This window comes from Danio rerio, chromosome 14, assembly GCF_052040795.2.
Source record: "Danio rerio strain M-AB ecotype USA chromosome 14, GRCz13ab, whole genome shotgun sequence".
NCBI classification, from domain to species: domain Eukaryota; kingdom Metazoa; phylum Chordata; class Actinopteri; order Cypriniformes; family Danionidae; genus Danio; species Danio rerio.
In genome coordinates this window covers 16,185,066-16,202,500 of record NC_141034.1, presented here as the reverse complement: position 1 = coordinate 16,202,500, position 17,435 = coordinate 16,185,066, and the positions used below count along the sequence as shown (strand labels likewise).

Sequence of the window (17,435 nt, the reverse complement as noted above, 5' to 3'; positions counted from 1 at the left end):
CATGTCACCATACTTCCACGCCACCGGCCGTTCCTGTGGTTTGCGTTCAAAGGTCGAGCATGGCAGTACAAGGTATACTTCGGGCTCTCTCTGTCTCAATGAGTTTTCAAATAATTTCAGAGGCTCCTGGGGCATATGGCCGCAGCCACGCTTCTCAAATTGCTCCATATGAGACCACTACAGCATTGGCTTCACGATCGGGTCCCCAGACACGCATGGCACGCGGGTGCACACAGAGTAACTGTCACTGCGCTGTGTCGCCGTTCCCTCACCCCCTGAAGGGACCCCTCCTTCCTACGGGCTAGAGTGCTCTTAGGTCAGGCATCCAGGCATGTTGTTGTTTCAACAGATGCTTTCAGTACGGGTTGGGGGGGGTTGTTGCGGGCATGCTGCTGCGGACCTGTGGTAGGGAACCCAGCTGCATTGACAAATCAACTGCCCAGAGCTGTTGGCAGTGTTTCTTGCTCTGTGCCTCTTTTTACCAGTGCTGAGGGGGCAACATGTGCTGGTCAGGACAGGCAGCATGGCGATGGTAACGTATATCAACCTCCCGCCGCATGTCTCAGCTCACTCGCCGTCTGCTCTCTGGAGTTATACGCGGCTGAAGTTGCTGCGTGCTGTTCACATTCCGGGGGAGCTTAACCGTGCGGCCGACGGGCTCTCACGGCAGCTCCTAACCCCAGGAGAATGGCGACTCCACCCCGAGTCTGTTCAGCTGATATGGGCACGCTTCGGAGAAGCCCAGGTTGACCTGTTTGCTTCTTCGAGAATGCCCATTGCCAGTGGTTCTTTTCCCTGACACAGATGCACTGGTCTACAGCTGTCCTCAGGGCATGCGCAAATATGCATTTCCCCCAGTGAGCCTACTCGCGCAGTTACTGTGCAAGGTCAATGAGGACGAGGAGCAGGTCTTGCTAGTTGCGCCTCTCTTGCCCAACCGGACCTGAAACTAAGAACTCTCCCTCCTCGCAAAGAATATACAAAAAATAATCAAAGAATAAATATTAAGACCCTAAAAAATATCTTAATTGAATAAACAAAAATATATATATATTAAGTGCAAAATAATAAAGGTCGCCCCAGTTATTAATTGTTACCATCAGCAAATGGTAGAAACAGCTGAGAGCAGACCCATAAGAATTTTTTTTTTTTTGTTAACTGACCAACTGCTAAAAGGTTAAATGTCCAAAGTTTCAATTTCACACAGAGCTTTTTGATGAATTTTTGATCCAGTTTCGAGCTGAAAAATATCTTTCACTCTGGGCAGCAGAAATAGAGAGTTATTGTATATTTTATTGTATATTGTATTGTATAATAAAAATGTGCAGTATGGTTCTGTAATAAATTACATATTTAATGCTTTGTTTATTCTCCACAAATAAACAGGTAGCACATCATAATAATAATATAGATTAACTTGCACGCATATCCACATTAATAATCTGTGACAAATTATACTGTAGATTAAAGTGCTCGCATATCTACACCATTATTACTGTAGTAAATTAGCTCAAGGTTATTCTTCCCGCGCCTTTTCCGCCAGTATAATGTTGTGACTTATGATTTAGATTTCAAGGCTCGTGTACCTTCTGGAACATTATATAGCGGAATAGCTTAGCGGGAGGAAGATTCATTTGAACGGGGCTTCAAATGAGTTGACTCTTTTGATCCGAACAAACGAATTGTTCAGCGATGCTATCAACATAAAATTTGAGCAGGGTAGCAAGATCAAAGTTCAAGACATTAGATTCATTAATAGACACAGGCACCTTTCTTTATACAAAATTAAACTTTATTGACTTATCTAACAAAAACTAACATCTAACACAAACACACATTCATACAAGCATAGGGAAGAGTAGCAAAACGTGAGGTAAGAGGTTGAGAAGATGTACAGATGGAAAACCTCGTGCTTTGTAAGCACAGACCAAGCAAACCAAACGTAATCAAATTCAATATAACCCTTCTATTGTCTCTTTAGGGTAAGTTAGTTCACACCAGTTTAGATGTTGGGAGAAAGGTGATACTTGCGGTCTGTTCGTGATGTCCGAGCTCCCGTTGTTGAGCACGTGGTTGGCTGGCTGATCCTTTGTTGGTTGATGCCGCAAAAGTTTCTGAACAGGGAAATGTCAGAGCATGGTGCGATTAATCCCTTTCTGTCTGGGTTTCCGCCTGCTTTCTTGAAGGTTTCAATACTTAGGTTTGTGAGGAAGTTGCTAAGTTTGAAGAAGGTTTCAAAACAACATGGTTTCAGAGCAGAGAGGGGGGTTGCTTGGAGTTGGGAGAGAGAGGGGGAGCTTCCAGGCAGCGTGTTTGAAGAAAGGGTCCCAAGAGAGGACCCAGGAGAGTTTGAACAGAGAGATCCCAAAAGAGGAGAGAGGTGCCAAGGGAGGGGCGTAGCTCTTGGTCCTAAGCATATATAGGGCAGGTTCGGATCCACCCTCCATGAAAAGTTGACCAATTAGAAGCTAACTTCCTGGAATATTAAATTTACAGCTCTTTGTCTGAGGCAGAAGAATTTGCATAAGGTATTTTATGCAAATCGGGACAGAAATGTTAAAATCTCTTAAAACGTTAATATGTTGCACTCATATTAAAATAAAATGTCAACGATCGATTTGTACAGCTAGTAAGCTTTTCAAAAAGTCCAAACTTGAACAGTATAAGAGGATGTTTAGCTTAGGTACTGTTGTAAAAAAATAAATGAGCGGAAAGAAGAGAGAACCCAGTCCAGGAGACTCGAAACAAGCAGAATTCCTTTATTGAGACGTGTTGGTTAATCTACAGTCATACAGCGTCTTTAAGATGTCCATGTGTCTGCAAGAGCCTACTAGAGGTCTGCAGTCTGCAAGTTCTTTCACAAGTCTCTCACAAGTCTCACATAAGTCTAATTTAAGACAAAGATTTCATGGCTATATTGTGTTCTTAGGAGGAGGGGATATGGCTAAACAAAGCATGCAAATTAAGAGTTGTGGTCGGCAGGGTGAACTGCTCTTTCAGGCTTTGATCTCATCATGTTCTGGAGACAGAAACCGCCTGACCATTTGATCGAAAAGAGAAAACAATAGACACCCCATGCTGTGAAACTGATAATTGCATCACTTTGGCTTAGCCTGTAGTCAGCAAGGCAAAGGTTAAATGACCCTCCTAGCTGGCATGTCAATGAAATAATATAATTAAAAACAAGAGAATATAACTTTTCAGTTATACGTAGATTATTGTTCATTTGGAATTAGATGATATAAATTTATATTTCCACAGTACAATTAAAATTATATGAAGGAGTATTAAAATCAAAAATATTAATACAAGAGAAAGGGAAACTTTGCAAAACATATGATTAAACATAAAGAGAGTAAAGTTTATATGAAAACAGTGTTAAACAAGCAGTTTAAATAGTCCTTTGTAAGTCATTCCTGTGCTTAGTGCCGCATGGCACATTTCTTTGGGTCGTAAATACCTTGGAATCAGGTTTCGAGCCTTCTCTGGGCAAAGTTGTCTGGTTGTGGAATAAAATGCAAAATATTTATGTGTCTGGTCAGCCATATTCGTTACAGTGCAAACACTCACATGAAGGGACTAAGCCAACAAGAAAATGAATGAATGAATGAGTATAGAACCTTTCATAGTTTGTATTAAAAAGTAAATGCTGAGTGAAAATGATATTATTATTATTATTATTATTATTATTATTATTATTATTATTATTATTAATACAATAATAACTATTATTATTCTTCACATTGTTATTAAAAACAACCAAAAAACACTACAATACTTATAGTAACTTTATTTGAAACTTTTAATTTGCAATTTAACTTTATTTGGTGTACATTTGCAGAAATAAGCTTGCACGCACATTATCATCTCGTGTTTATTCATTACCCTTTACAAAAAGATAGGCATACTTTGATATTTCCAATATTTAAAAATAAACCACGCACTTAAAAATATGTTTCTCAAAGGACGATATAGCATCATTCTGTCCTGAGCTAAACCACGCCCTCGTTACGATGGTTGCGCTTACGTAACGTCAACGTCTCAGGCGGGAGAAATTGAAAGCATTGTACTTCAGTGGGGAAAGAGGCACGCCGTGGAAGAGCAATCTTAATAGTAAGTGTGCAAAGATTGTATGTAGTTCTTTGTTTAAGACACTTCATCTAATGATAATGATAATTAATGATAATTTGAGAAATTATATATGGTACGACAGCAATAAAATAATAAAAACATTTAGTGTGGATGTTCCCAATGTTTAGATGCAAACAAAACAATATTATTTATAAATGGATTATATATATCATCTAGGGAAAACAGTGTAAAATGCGCTTATTTTCGAGATAGCACGCTTCCATGCAGACTGTTTTTTTAAGCAGAAGTTTAGTTTCATAAGAAACGCATGCGTGAGTCAACTCCTGACCCAAACTCCAACCCAGACGGTGGCGGTAATGTTCCAAAAGCTGGTTGCCAAACGCTATGAAGATCACAAGAAGAAAAAGAAGTTTGGCGTTTCAATACAGTGGATTCCGGTCAGAAAGGTAAGGTTTTTACTGCTTGTATACTGTATACTTTGCGAATTTAATGCTTAAAACATTTTCACATTGTTAGGTTATTGTTAGGTTATTGTTTAACTTGTTTATGCAGTGCATCAGTGATCGTTTACTGTTCTCTTCAAATTATCATTCTATTATTAAGAGAAATATATTAGTATGTGCTTTAATTTATATGTGTTAGCCTATGTGAATCAATTATATCTTATGTTCAAGCTGTAATTTGCGCATGTAAAACTGAATTCCTTAAAGCAGATTTTAAAGGGTTTTATTTTTTGGTTATTGACAGTTATAATTTCTGATTTAAATGAATGGGTATAAATTAATATTTTTTCAGTTAAGTCTTACTGTTCTTGTTTAACAAAGGTTAGTGAGGTCATTTCGTAGCACATCACAGAGACCAATAGCACATTCTTATGTACATGTGAATAGGCATGTTATAGTTGGGTGATTAAAGTCCATTATAAGCTGTAAACTGCTGATACATTTTCAACATAGATTGAGCTTTTCAGACTTTACATTACTAATTGCTTCACAAACAGCTGAAATGATTTATTGTTATTGGCTATCATCAAACATTTTACACAATGGTAGGTTATCTTCATGGGTACAGAATAATGCATGTGCTTGACCATCTTACAAATCTATGTCAAAGATTCATAAGGCTGTCACTCTGCATGAATCTCTGAATAAATCCTGTGTAACCTTTAGTGAGCTGATTATTTACACTATATGTATTATAGCCATTAATTAACTTTGATAGTATTTCAGGATTTTAACTTTTTTGGGGGAGGTTAACAACAATGTGATGTTTTATTATAGACACACATGAGGAAGCTCGAATCAGCTTGGCTTGCAGACAGATGAGGACGATGATCGCCCGTCATACACCTAAAGAAAGAACAGGTTTGTTTGCAATTATTTTAAACACATACTGTCAACATTATGTCATTGATCTATTACACTGCCATTGTCATTGATCTATTGCCCTGCACTATACTAAAGTAATGTTTTGTTTTGTAAATGTATCTGATTAAGGGGCATTAAAGACACAACTATAGTGAACGTGATGAAGAAAAATTATTTGGAACAAAGAGGCTGGAGAAAAAACTGGTATGAAGATTTCAGAAATTGATGCAGCACCGCAAGTACCATCACCACCAATGACTATGGCAGGATCCTTAAGAACACCATCAAGATGCACAAATGCTGTACATTTCAGTACACCTATGAACATTTACAGTCCTTGTTTAAGTGCAGTCGGAGATCAAGACAACTTATTGCAACTCGTCATGTCTTTGTAAGAATTCAAGACATCACTAAATTTGTAATGGCTTAATGCAGCTAGAAAGTAAAGATCAACTAGAGAATATCAGCAGTGTCTAACCCACTGTTGTATTTACACAAGTTGCATGAGAATAAGCTACAGGTTGATTTATACTAATTTGTTATTTTTCTTTTTTAGCATGACTGACAAAAGTTTTAAAATCATGTGACGTCATAAAGCAGCAGCTGGGCCTGATTCTCATAAACCAGCAAAACCAAAACAGACGTGATGAAATTCCTGATGTAAACACATTTGACCTTCCTTTGTCCAATTTGATTTGGAAAAACTTGAAAATCAACTAAAGGAGCAGCCCGAACAAATGAAGAAACTGGTAAGTTTCTTGCTTATTTCTAAGTGTTTTATGTTTATTTATTTATTTATTTTATTTTTTGCTTCGTAGGTAGCCTACTTTGGAATCATTGGTGTTTTCCACTAAGCAGTTTGGTGTGTCCCGGGAAAGCTTTTGGCTCACTTTTTGGCTGAACAAATTAACTGGAGCAGGGCAAACCAAAATGTGGCCTTTCATGCACTCTCCCTTAGGACTGTCTAGTCAGTAAGTTGGTTTTAAATATACATTTCAGTACAATTAGGGACTGTTCCATCTGTGTATTTCTTTGAATCATTAATCTGAGGAACAAAACATCTATATATAGTCCCATTTAGGTTGTACTTGTATGAGAGCAAGCATCTTTCTTTTTTTCATTTGTACTTTTTCACTACTAATTGTTTGTTTATCTTTTAATCGCAGATGTAGTGAGGAGAAATGTCCATACCACGCCACTGATAAAGAAGTGGAAAAATGCATTACAAGGTGGCTACAACGTGCTCCTGACAGGGCTGGAGGAAGGAGGGAAGAAGAGAAAGCTAATGTGTCAAATGTCTACATCAATAATTTATTTTTTAAACAACATTTTAAGTGTATTAAGATGTTCCCTGATACTTGGGTAATTTGTTTCTTTTATTTGCAATTATATATATATATATATATATATATATATATATATATATATATATATATATATATATATATATATATATATATATATATATATATATATATATATATATATATAATAATTATATAATTAACATATATAATTTTATATATATATAAAATGACAATATGCTAAATTCTGAAGAAGCATCTTAATACATTTTTTATTAACATAATATAATAAAAATATCAATAAAAAATTGCACAAGATATATAAAGATATACAAGTCAAATTTTTTATATATATATATATATATATATATAATCATCTCACTCATTAAATGTATTATTATGTTTTATTGATTACATTTATTAAAAATGTTTCTTAAGAATTCTGCAGTTCTTTTTACAATTTTGACTTGTATATTTTACATATTGTCATGGGTATTTGTAAGATGTTTCTTGCTATATCTTAAATTGGTTTCTATATTCAGGTTTATATAAAATTAAGCTGTTTTAAGATGTGTCTTGTACAATTTTTTAATTCAAGTCTATTGGGAAAACAGGGTTGTTTAAAAAACTTCTATGTATGTGTGCAATTTCAGATTTTGTCTTTAAATCCTTAAATCCTTAAATCCTTGTCTTAAATCCTTTAAATCCTGTGTCTTTATTGTGTAGTTTTATTATTATTTTTATATTGACGTTCTTGTGCACTACAAAATATTTTATTCAAGTTTAGTATTATTTGTTTATTGCAATCAATAAATGTTTATTATTATTATTTATTTTGTCCTTTGTTTAATAATTTTTGTTATTGGATATGTATGCTGTTTGCATTTTATTCAAAGGTTGAACGCATTGCCTACACTTTGCCTTTACATTATAGCCTGCGTTTGCTGGTATATAAATGCAAATGGTTGTAATACCATGTATCAATTACCAATATAATACCAAAAGGTTTTATATCAAGGTATATTGAGTTGCGCCAGCTCCAAGCTGCAGCGCACATTACTCGCGGGCCGATTCTGGCTCGGATGAGGCAGCGAATCTAGCTGGAACTGGCCCAAGTGTATTTTACTATCTAGGGTGGCTCTTAAAGTGACAGCGCGTATATTCCAACTGCTTATTAGTATATTAAGCAAACAAAATCAAATCAAAACCAAAATAATAGTAATAAATCGTTCATTTTGAACTGAAGGTGTATACAGTGGAACACTTATTACTAAAGTAAGATCCTTAACTGGCAGTTTTAATACCATATTTATCCATGACCAGCCAAGGTACCAGCACAAAACATGTAATTATGCAAGTATAGATTTTGAAATGAATTACAACAAATACTAAGATTTATATCTCAAGGCAACTAGTAATTCAGATTGATTGCCCTGCTAAAAAAAAAAAAAAAACAGCCAATGCTGGGAAGGTATGTTTTGATGCTGGTATGCTGGTCTTGCTTGTTTTAATGCTGGTTTTGCTGGTCCTGCTGGTCTCAATGCTAGTTTTGCTGGTCCTAATGCTGGTTTCAATGTTGGTCTTGCTGGTCTCAATGCTGGTCAGGAGCAGCACTTAGACCAGCAAAACCAGCATTGAGACCAGCACTGAAACCAGCAAAACCAGCATTGAGACCAGCATCAAAACATACCTTACCAGCATACGCTGTTTTTTCAGCAGGGTGTTGTGAATAATTTATGGGATATTCTAAGGTTATTAAAATTGATAGTGTAAGGTAGTCTCAGAGATGTGCTGTAATTGTTATATAATTAATATAATTGTGTTTCCTTCTCATGTGATTAATTTGACTTAGTGTTTGTGTTTTTTTTTGTTTTTTTTTTTTTTTTACAGATACACTACCTCGTTTTTGTACTTTAGTGAAGTACTGCAAGAAAATGAATGTTTTGGTAAAATGTATGTCTTTTTTGCCATGTGTGTTTGCTCGGATAACATATAATTTCTTAGTACTAATTTCCTTTTGTATTTTCTTGTTCTCTCAACTTCTGTCATTTTTGGCCATCCAGACAAGAAATGTTCAGTTAACACAACTTTTGCTCTGGTAACATATAATTTCTTAGTACTAATTTCCTTTTGTATTTTCTTGTTCACTTAACTTCTGTCATTTCAGGCCATCCAGACAAGAAATGTTCAGTTAACACAACTTTTGCTCTGGTAACATATAATTTCTTAGTACTAATTTCCTTTTGTATTTTCTTGTTCACTCAACTTCTGTCATTTCAGTCCTGCAGACAAGAAATGTTCAGTTTGCACAACTTAAAAATATTTGTTGTGCTGCAGGTACAGGTTTCCAGAAAACTACTAATGTTAAGTTGACTCAACTAGACAATTTTTGTTTCACTGACAAATTATTTTCAGTCAGTGTAGCTGATGTTTTCAAAAGTTGAGTAAACAAGAAAAAACAGAAGGAAATTAGTACTAAGATTTTTTTTGTTGAACTGGCTTAAAATTTTTTACAGTGCAGAGCAGAAGATTATGGCTGTATCAATGTTCATAAACAAAACTTTATTAATTTTATAATAATACATATTGCACATATTATCTTTAACTTAAATACATTTGCAGTAGCTAAATTGAAACACATTCCTCACAGAACATAAAATAATGTCTGACTTTAAAGAATAATTTTATTTATCAAATTTCATTTTCCACTTTTCACATGGGAAAAGTACAACAATGTAAAAAAAAAGACAGAACTGCAAACTCAAGTGTAAAGCTGACACTGTTTATTAGAGCACTTTATCTTTCTGGGCTTTTTAAAGAAGAGTTAAATATGGGAATGCCTCTAATTAAATTTTCTTTCTGGCCGAAAGTAATACTATTCTTTCTTTTAAACTGTAATGGCCCTTAGCAACAGAATGATTTCGTATTCTTATTTAACAGACAATTAAAACAACAAAAATGTTTAACACCAGCATTTAACACCTTTTACATGATGATTGATATCAACAATTGCATTTCCACTAGTAAAAACTATAGTTATTGATATAAAAAATTACATTTTCACTAGTAAAAAGTAATTATAGGCTGCCAACCAAATTGAATTGTTGATATCAACAAATGAATTTCTATAGTAAAAAAATTGGTTTGCCACCCCCCGGTTCTCATCTTTTTGGTAGAGTCTTCGACACCCTGCCACCTGATATCCGTTCCATGGTACTACAGTTACTAAAACCCCAAAACTTCAATTACAAAGCTATTTTGTGAAAATAGGAGAAAAAATGTTTTATTTTGTAAATATTTTATTTTTGTATTTTGTATCCCACCATATTGTGAAAATAACATTTTAATTAGCCTAAATTAAGCCTTTAGCAATGCATGTTACTAATCAAGCAGAAAAGTTGACACATTTACAATAGGAAATTGCACTAGCACATAATCTGTACAAATGCTTTTTTACATAAAATAAAAATGAATACTTTTGATTCATTATAGGTAAAAATCCATACATGCAACATAAGACTGGTTTGTGATCTACACTCTCAGAATAAAAAGGTACATGTGGTACAAATAATGCTCCCTAAGGAACAGTTTTGTATCTTTGTAAAAGTTTTACCTTATATGGTACAGAAAAGACCTCTTATGATGCTGTTCTGTACCTTTTATAGTACAGTTGAAATGAAGGTACCCAATTGGTAAAGCAAAACTATAGCTATTGTAAACTAAACATTTAAGGCATTTAAATAAACATTTGGGAAACACTTTCTGTTGAATATAGTTTCATTATTGATATACGCACCTTTTGCCATTTGCTTTCCACTGTGCACATGAGCTGGCAAAAGTCCTGCTAAGTGTTCATGCTGACATTTTACTATTAAACTAATCAAACATTGTGCATACAGTATCTCGTTACAATTCATTAATTCATTTTCATTTCAGCTTAGTCCCTTTATTAATCTGGGGTCGCCACAGCGGAATGAACCGCAAACTTATCCAGCTTATGTTTTACGCAGTAAATGCCCTTCCAGCCGCAACCCATCACTGGGAAACATCCATACACACTCATTCACACACACTTATACACTACAGTCAATTTTAGCAAACCCCATTAACCTGTACCGCATGTCTTTGGAGTGTGGGGGTAACCAGAGCACCCGGAGGAAACCCACGGGGACACAGGAAGAACATGCAAACTCTACACAGAAATGCCAATTGACCCAGCCGAGGCTCGAACCAGCAACTTTCTTGATGCAAGTTGAACGTGCTACCCACTGCACCACCGTTCTCGTTCACCGTTTGCGCCTTCTCTTTACAATACTTTTGCATAATTCAATTTCCATGTTAAAATTAAGTAACTTCAATTACAAAGCAATTGTGTGACAATAGAAGAAAAAATGTTTTATTTTGTACATGAGAGAAAGTGTTTCTGTAACATTTTTGAGAAAACTGTTGTAAATGATTAGCAAAAATAGATCTTTTGATTTATAAGTATTTTTTATTCTTTTTTGTTAATTGGAAAGGTCCATTTACACAAAAAGAAACCTTTTTTAAAAAAAAATATTGTTTAAAAATGTATTTGATGTTTTATATTTTCTGAAAATAAATTGACCCATGATTGTAGATATTGCAAAATGCCTTTAAATAGTTTTTGAAGAAACAGATTTGACACTGTTAAAGTAAGTGTCTTGTCACTGTAATGGTACCTTCATGGATCAGATTTGTACCTTTGTACTATATTGTATCTGCAGGTTTTAAAAAACCAAAGTTACATTTAGGTTTCTCATGTTAAAAATCAAGTCCTTAAAGGTACAAACTGCAATGGTACCAATTTGTTTCTTTGTCTTATGCCGAGTTCAGACTGCATGATTTTCAAAGTAGTCATGTCACAGATGTTTTCACACTGCATGACTATCTGGGCTAGCGTTTTGTCGCTGCTTTGTTTAAACTGCAAGATGGATCAGCGTCAGGGGCTTTGACATTGCATGACTTTACAATCGGAAGAATCACCGACAACTTCGTCCAAACTACGTGTTACAGCCAAAAACACGTAGTATATATTTTGTTTTAACTATATAACGAGAAAAAAGTCTTTAATAGTGTAGAAAATTTACATATTTGCTCACCTGGGTTTGAAAGGAATTAGCAATTTCTCCTCAACTTTCTTTTTAGACCCGGTAGTGATATTGCTCACATGTCAAACAGACACGGGTGCTCCAGCCAAATTTCCACTAGTTTTTTCTCCGTTTCTTGGGTCAAAATAAACTGAAAATGAGCGCTTTTAACTTCTCCCACAGCCTTTCGCTGGCCTGCACAGGTACACACACACACTAGTCTAGTGAATGCTGCTCTCTCATTAGCTGTTGGCTATCGCCAATGTTTTTTTCAGTCAAAACTCATTTCATACTACATGATTTGAATCGCCGACAGCTCTAGATATTTAGCACACCAAATACCTCACAGGCATCGGCGACTCATCTGCGATTCTCTCAGATCACGTGTTTGATAGTAAATACTGTGTGATTGTCACTTACATGCGCGAGCACCGATTTGCCTGTGATTTCAGGCATTTGTCGCGATTTCTCAAAACCTGTAAGAGAGTCAAAATCGGGGTTAAAATCATGCAGTCTGAACTCGGCATTAAAGTACAATTCTGTTCCATAAAAAGTTACCGCCCAAGTGACAAGGGTTTGTACCTTTTTTGGTACAACATTGTACCATTTTTTTCTGAGAGCGGAGGCCAGGGTCACATTTTTCTATATCAGTTTTTTGTCCATTTTGATGAAACGATAAGGTACATTGCCCAAAGAGAAGATTTGTCAAATTTTTAGACACAATTAGTTCTGTAGTCCCATACCCTATTTAAACTAAGAACACCATTTTATCTTTTGAGTTATGATATTCTCCGTCTATTCCAATCTGATATATTGTTTTGTAAAAATAACACTATGATATAGGCAGGTCACAAATAAAGCATTTACTTATTTTATTTTTAAAAGACTTATTTTATAACTTAATAGTTGTTGGTCTTAAGCTTAAATACATTTATTGTTACGATCATAGATTAAAATAAATGTAAATTAAAAACTGACCTTTGTCTAAACAAGAGTTGTTTTTGTGCATCTGCTTTCACTATCTTTGCTCTTGGTCTGACCCAAAGTGAATTGTGGGAAAACCAAATCACATGAATTAGGGATGCTCAAAATAATCGATTAACCGATAACCGAAAGGGTGCATTTATGACCGATTCATCAGTTAAACGATTAAAATTATTATTTTTTATATTTTTAGTTTGACTGCATAAGGGGCCGATTGAATGCGCCTTTGCGTTAAGAGGGGCATCTTTTGCACACGGCTCATCCCAAAGCAGCAGTTTGTGTTGTCAAGACAACTACAGAGAACTTTTAAAGAGCATGGTTTCCGCTACATTCATTCTTTCATAGCGGGGACTAAAATGCATCCCGCCATGGCTACATTACCCTTTCAAAACATTCAGTTATTGTTGTTGTTGTTTTTAATAGCGGATTATAATCGCATCAAAACGTATTAAAAGGTAAGTGGATTATAACAGTGAAAACTTTTTTGCAACCGTATAGTGCTGTGCGCTATTCTTTAATCCTTTGGGGTTACGTGCTGACTGACTGACTGACAGGTGCGCTATGCGTAAAGCCAGCAAACACGCAGAAGCTTTCAGTTAAGATGAACACAGTTTCTATAGTTATACTTTATTTATAGATAAAGTATGGCTCTGCATATAATCACTCTATCTCGCTGGATTTTATAGCCGTTTCGCTTTACTTCAGGACGCATTAATGCCACTCTGAAGGTCTAATCGCTGTTTTAAGTTATCCAGAGCTGTATGAATGTACAAATCTTGAATATCATAATATTATTAAATAGGCTACTACAATTTTTACAACATATACAGCAACACTTTTGCACAATCGGTATACCCAGCTGATTCAGTCGTTTCATAAGAGGACGTGCTTCTTCTCTTCTTTTTTCCTTGTAAACATAAAGGCAGTGAGGTGCGCCTCGCGTTTTTGGAATGAAAAAGGCACGTTAGCTGTGGTCGGCCACTTGTTTAACTGCAAGACATACTCAACTTGCGGGACGATAACGTATAACCCGTGCCTACAGATACATTTGCCAAAGAAGCAAAATGGAAGAAGAATATTGCTGCTTGAAACAGACGTGTTGATGCCAAAAAACGAGCTGATGTTGACCTGGATCTGCATCATAAACGCAACAAATAGGCTTTACCTTTTATTTTACAGCTTATAAAGCATGTATGCACATTAATGCAATATCATATTTAAACAACACAACGGTTTACAAAAAGTCAACATATGCGCGCGTTGTTGTCTTTTCATCACGCAGCGCGCGCACTTGAGCCGCGATGGAGAGAAAGGAAACCATAGCAAGACATAATCTTTAAAATAATGATTTCTATTAAAAATGTAAAAAGGTTTTGTGATTATAATAATACAAGCGGGGCATTACATAAATGCATATTTTCCGTGGAGCGATCGATTTGAGGAAGTCTGCTATTTTATTTGACGGAAGACATAAATATGATTGGAAAAAAACAGCCTATGCCGGTTATTAAAAATAATCAGTCAGTGTTTTCGATTTGTAATATAAATTGATTATTTAAGTGGAAAATAATTTAGGGCAGTCCTATTTATTGTATTCATTTTATTTTGTTTATTCTGTTCTTCTGTGCTAAACACTGCAGTTGCGTGAAAATGCTCTGTTGTATTGTTCTATTATTAATATGCTAGCATATAAAAATAAATAAGTATTTTATGCAATATTTAACCAAGTTATATATATTTAAATAAGATGAAAATGAAAGCACTAAGGACTGAAACCATCTCAAATAATCTTGAATAAAACGTGTTACAGTGATGTACACATGTGCAAACATGTCATGTCCGAAAAAGCCTTTTTAGAGGTGTTTTGCCACCGTACAAGCAAACAGCTAAATAAAGATAGTACGTTTAGAAAATGCAGCATTTTAGATTCTTTTGAACACACACTGGTGCTGCTCGTCAATCAGACTACTCTTCTGCACTTGTTTTTGCTGTCAATTGTTGGAAAAATGATTGATGAAAAGTTTATGATAAACCACTGAGAGTTTCACTTAAGTGTAGACGCAGAGTTGCCATCAGTCAGATTTTGATACAAAACCTGCATTAAGCTGACTTTATGGCAACCACAGAGCAGAATATAAAGACAGAATGAGCGGCTAGTCGAGAGCCTCTATGACTAGATTCACCTCTCGCCTCTCCCCCGTGCTACAGTGTGTGTGTGTGTGTGTGTGTGTGTGTGTGTGTGTGTGTGTTTGTGTGTGCGGTGACAGCTTGTGCGCTCGTTATAATCAATATGAATATTCTGATCAAACTGAATACAATCTTATATCAATAGCACACGGCAAGTAACGGGTTGATAATAACAATTAATCGGATTACAAACAACCATTATGTTTACACGCGTTGTAAAATGTGCGGGTCCTTTAAAGAACTGGGCTGCAGTTTGGGGTGTGTGTGAAGCGGAGAGGGAGAGAGAAAGGGAGAAAGGAGGAGCGGTTTTTGGGCAATGAGACTTATTTTCAGTGACTGATTTGTTTTACCACACGGAAAGTAATAATTATTTTGCTACAAGTTACATGTGTCCTCGTTCATTCACCGGCTGCAACTAAAAGAGAAGGCAGTTTACCCCGAAACTAACGTTATTTGGCCCTGGAGTAAGGAGTTAATCTGCTATCCCTGCTATCTCTAACACAACAAAGAGACAGAGCAGGAAAGGTTTATATATGTAATATTTTTCCTGAGGCGATTTAAAGCAAAATACACAATGACACTCAATCAAACAAATCTACAATGATAAGGAACATGGTTACTTACTGAGTTATTAACGCACAGCAATGCCGCATGAAGAAATGACAGAATTTGAAGAAATAAACAGTGTGAGGAGATATCCATTAGAGTGCACTGGGCAAGTCTGAACATATTCCGTCCACGCGTGCGCGGCAGGCAGGTCTGTACAATTACGTAATTTATCGGCTTAAAGATATCGGCCTAATTTAGACATCGGATCGATAACATTAATCCTAAAAATAGCATTTATCGGCCGATAATGATGTGGCCGCCGATATATCGTACATCACTAACTTTGAAACTAGTTGAAATGTAAATTCTTGATCTCACTTAAATGTATTTCAACAAGTTTATTTGTTATTTCTGATATCTGAAAATGAATTTCTGATATGAATATAAATTATGATATCTAAATGTTTTTCTTACTAGAAACAATCGCATTCATGATATCAGAAATTAACATTTTTACTAGTGACTAGGGTCGGGCCGATAGATGATGGTATCGCCCATCACCGATGACCGACAGACACCACGATGATAAGCTGGCACACACTAGCCCTGTACACACTAATAGGCCTTAGTTTTTAAATGGCATTTTAAAACGAAAACGATCCACATCCACACCGGCATTTCATCTAGCAATAATTTAATATTTTAATATTTTTTTTTTATAATTAAATAATTAATTTATTATGATTAATTATAATTATTACTCATAATTAATTTACCGCCGCCTATGATGACGATGCCATCGGTTATTGCGATGTTTCATATAGACATCATACGATTTCAAAATGGTCAACATCGCCCAACCCTGCTAGTGACAAACCTATTCTTGTTATTAAATATTACAATTTTTACTAGTAACAATTCAATTGTGGATATCAAAAATAGACATTTGCACTAGTATCCACATGTTAACTGAAATAAAAAAAAAGGTTTTACTAGTAAGAATTGTATTTCTAATCTGTAAAATTAAAATTTTAACTAGTAAGAAATCAATTCTTGATATCAACAAATTAAATTAAACATCAAAATTAAATTTAAATGGCAGCCAATGGTGACATTTTACTAGTGAAAAAACAATTACAGATATCAAGAACTATAATTCTTACTAGTTGAAGTTGAGCTCCTGATATCAAGAATAAACATTTTAACTAGTGAAACTGAATTGTCGATATCAAGGAATAACATTGTTACTTGTGGAAATGCAATTCCTGATATCAACAATTCGCATTCTGAATAATAACATTTAAGTTGTTGATATCATCAATTTAATTCTTGATATCAATTTTTTTTGATAACAGAATATAAATTCTTGATATCAATAATTAAATTGTTAATATCAAGAATGCGAATTGTTCAACATTGTTTTTTCCTGCAGTCACTGATCCACAAAGCTAAAGCAGACTTAATCTTTAAGGATGCACCACGCACATGAAAGTTGTAAGTAACAAGATGGTCTTGTTGCGGAGAGTTACAACCTTTTTGGTATCCTTGTTGGAACTCACACTGCTAGCGACCAGCAATTTATGTTAATTTGCCAAGCTAAATGCATTTTGTACTGTACAGGAGAAACAGAGAAGATAGAACAAAAAAATCTGTGAAACTGCAAGGCCACCAAAGGAGAACCGCATTATAGAGAGGGACTACTGCAATCCAGACATACAGCATTGGGAGTAATTGCTTCAATTCATTCAATCAAAATTCAATTAAATCAATCAAGAATGACACGACTTATCCATTGCTCCCAATGCTGCTTTCTGAACTGAAATTTGCAAAAACATAATCATAAC

General features: G+C 35.2%; 1 protein-coding gene and 1 long non-coding RNA gene across 2 annotated transcripts in view; both read right to left on the bottom strand.

Moving 5' to 3' along the window:
- Window positions 1-17,435, bottom strand: part of rraga (Ras-related GTP binding A) — a 149,668-nt gene that overhangs the window by 67,712 nt on the left and 64,521 nt on the right. The gene's annotated exons all lie outside the window — the stretch shown is intronic.
- LOC147840790 (uncharacterized) lies at window positions 11,271-16,154 on the bottom strand. The gene is made up of 3 exons (XR_015507334.1): window positions 15,203-16,154; window positions 12,407-14,964; window positions 11,271-11,618 (listed from the first exon to the last, which is right to left on the bottom strand). It is a non-coding gene; the product is annotated as an uncharacterized LOC147840790 (long non-coding RNA).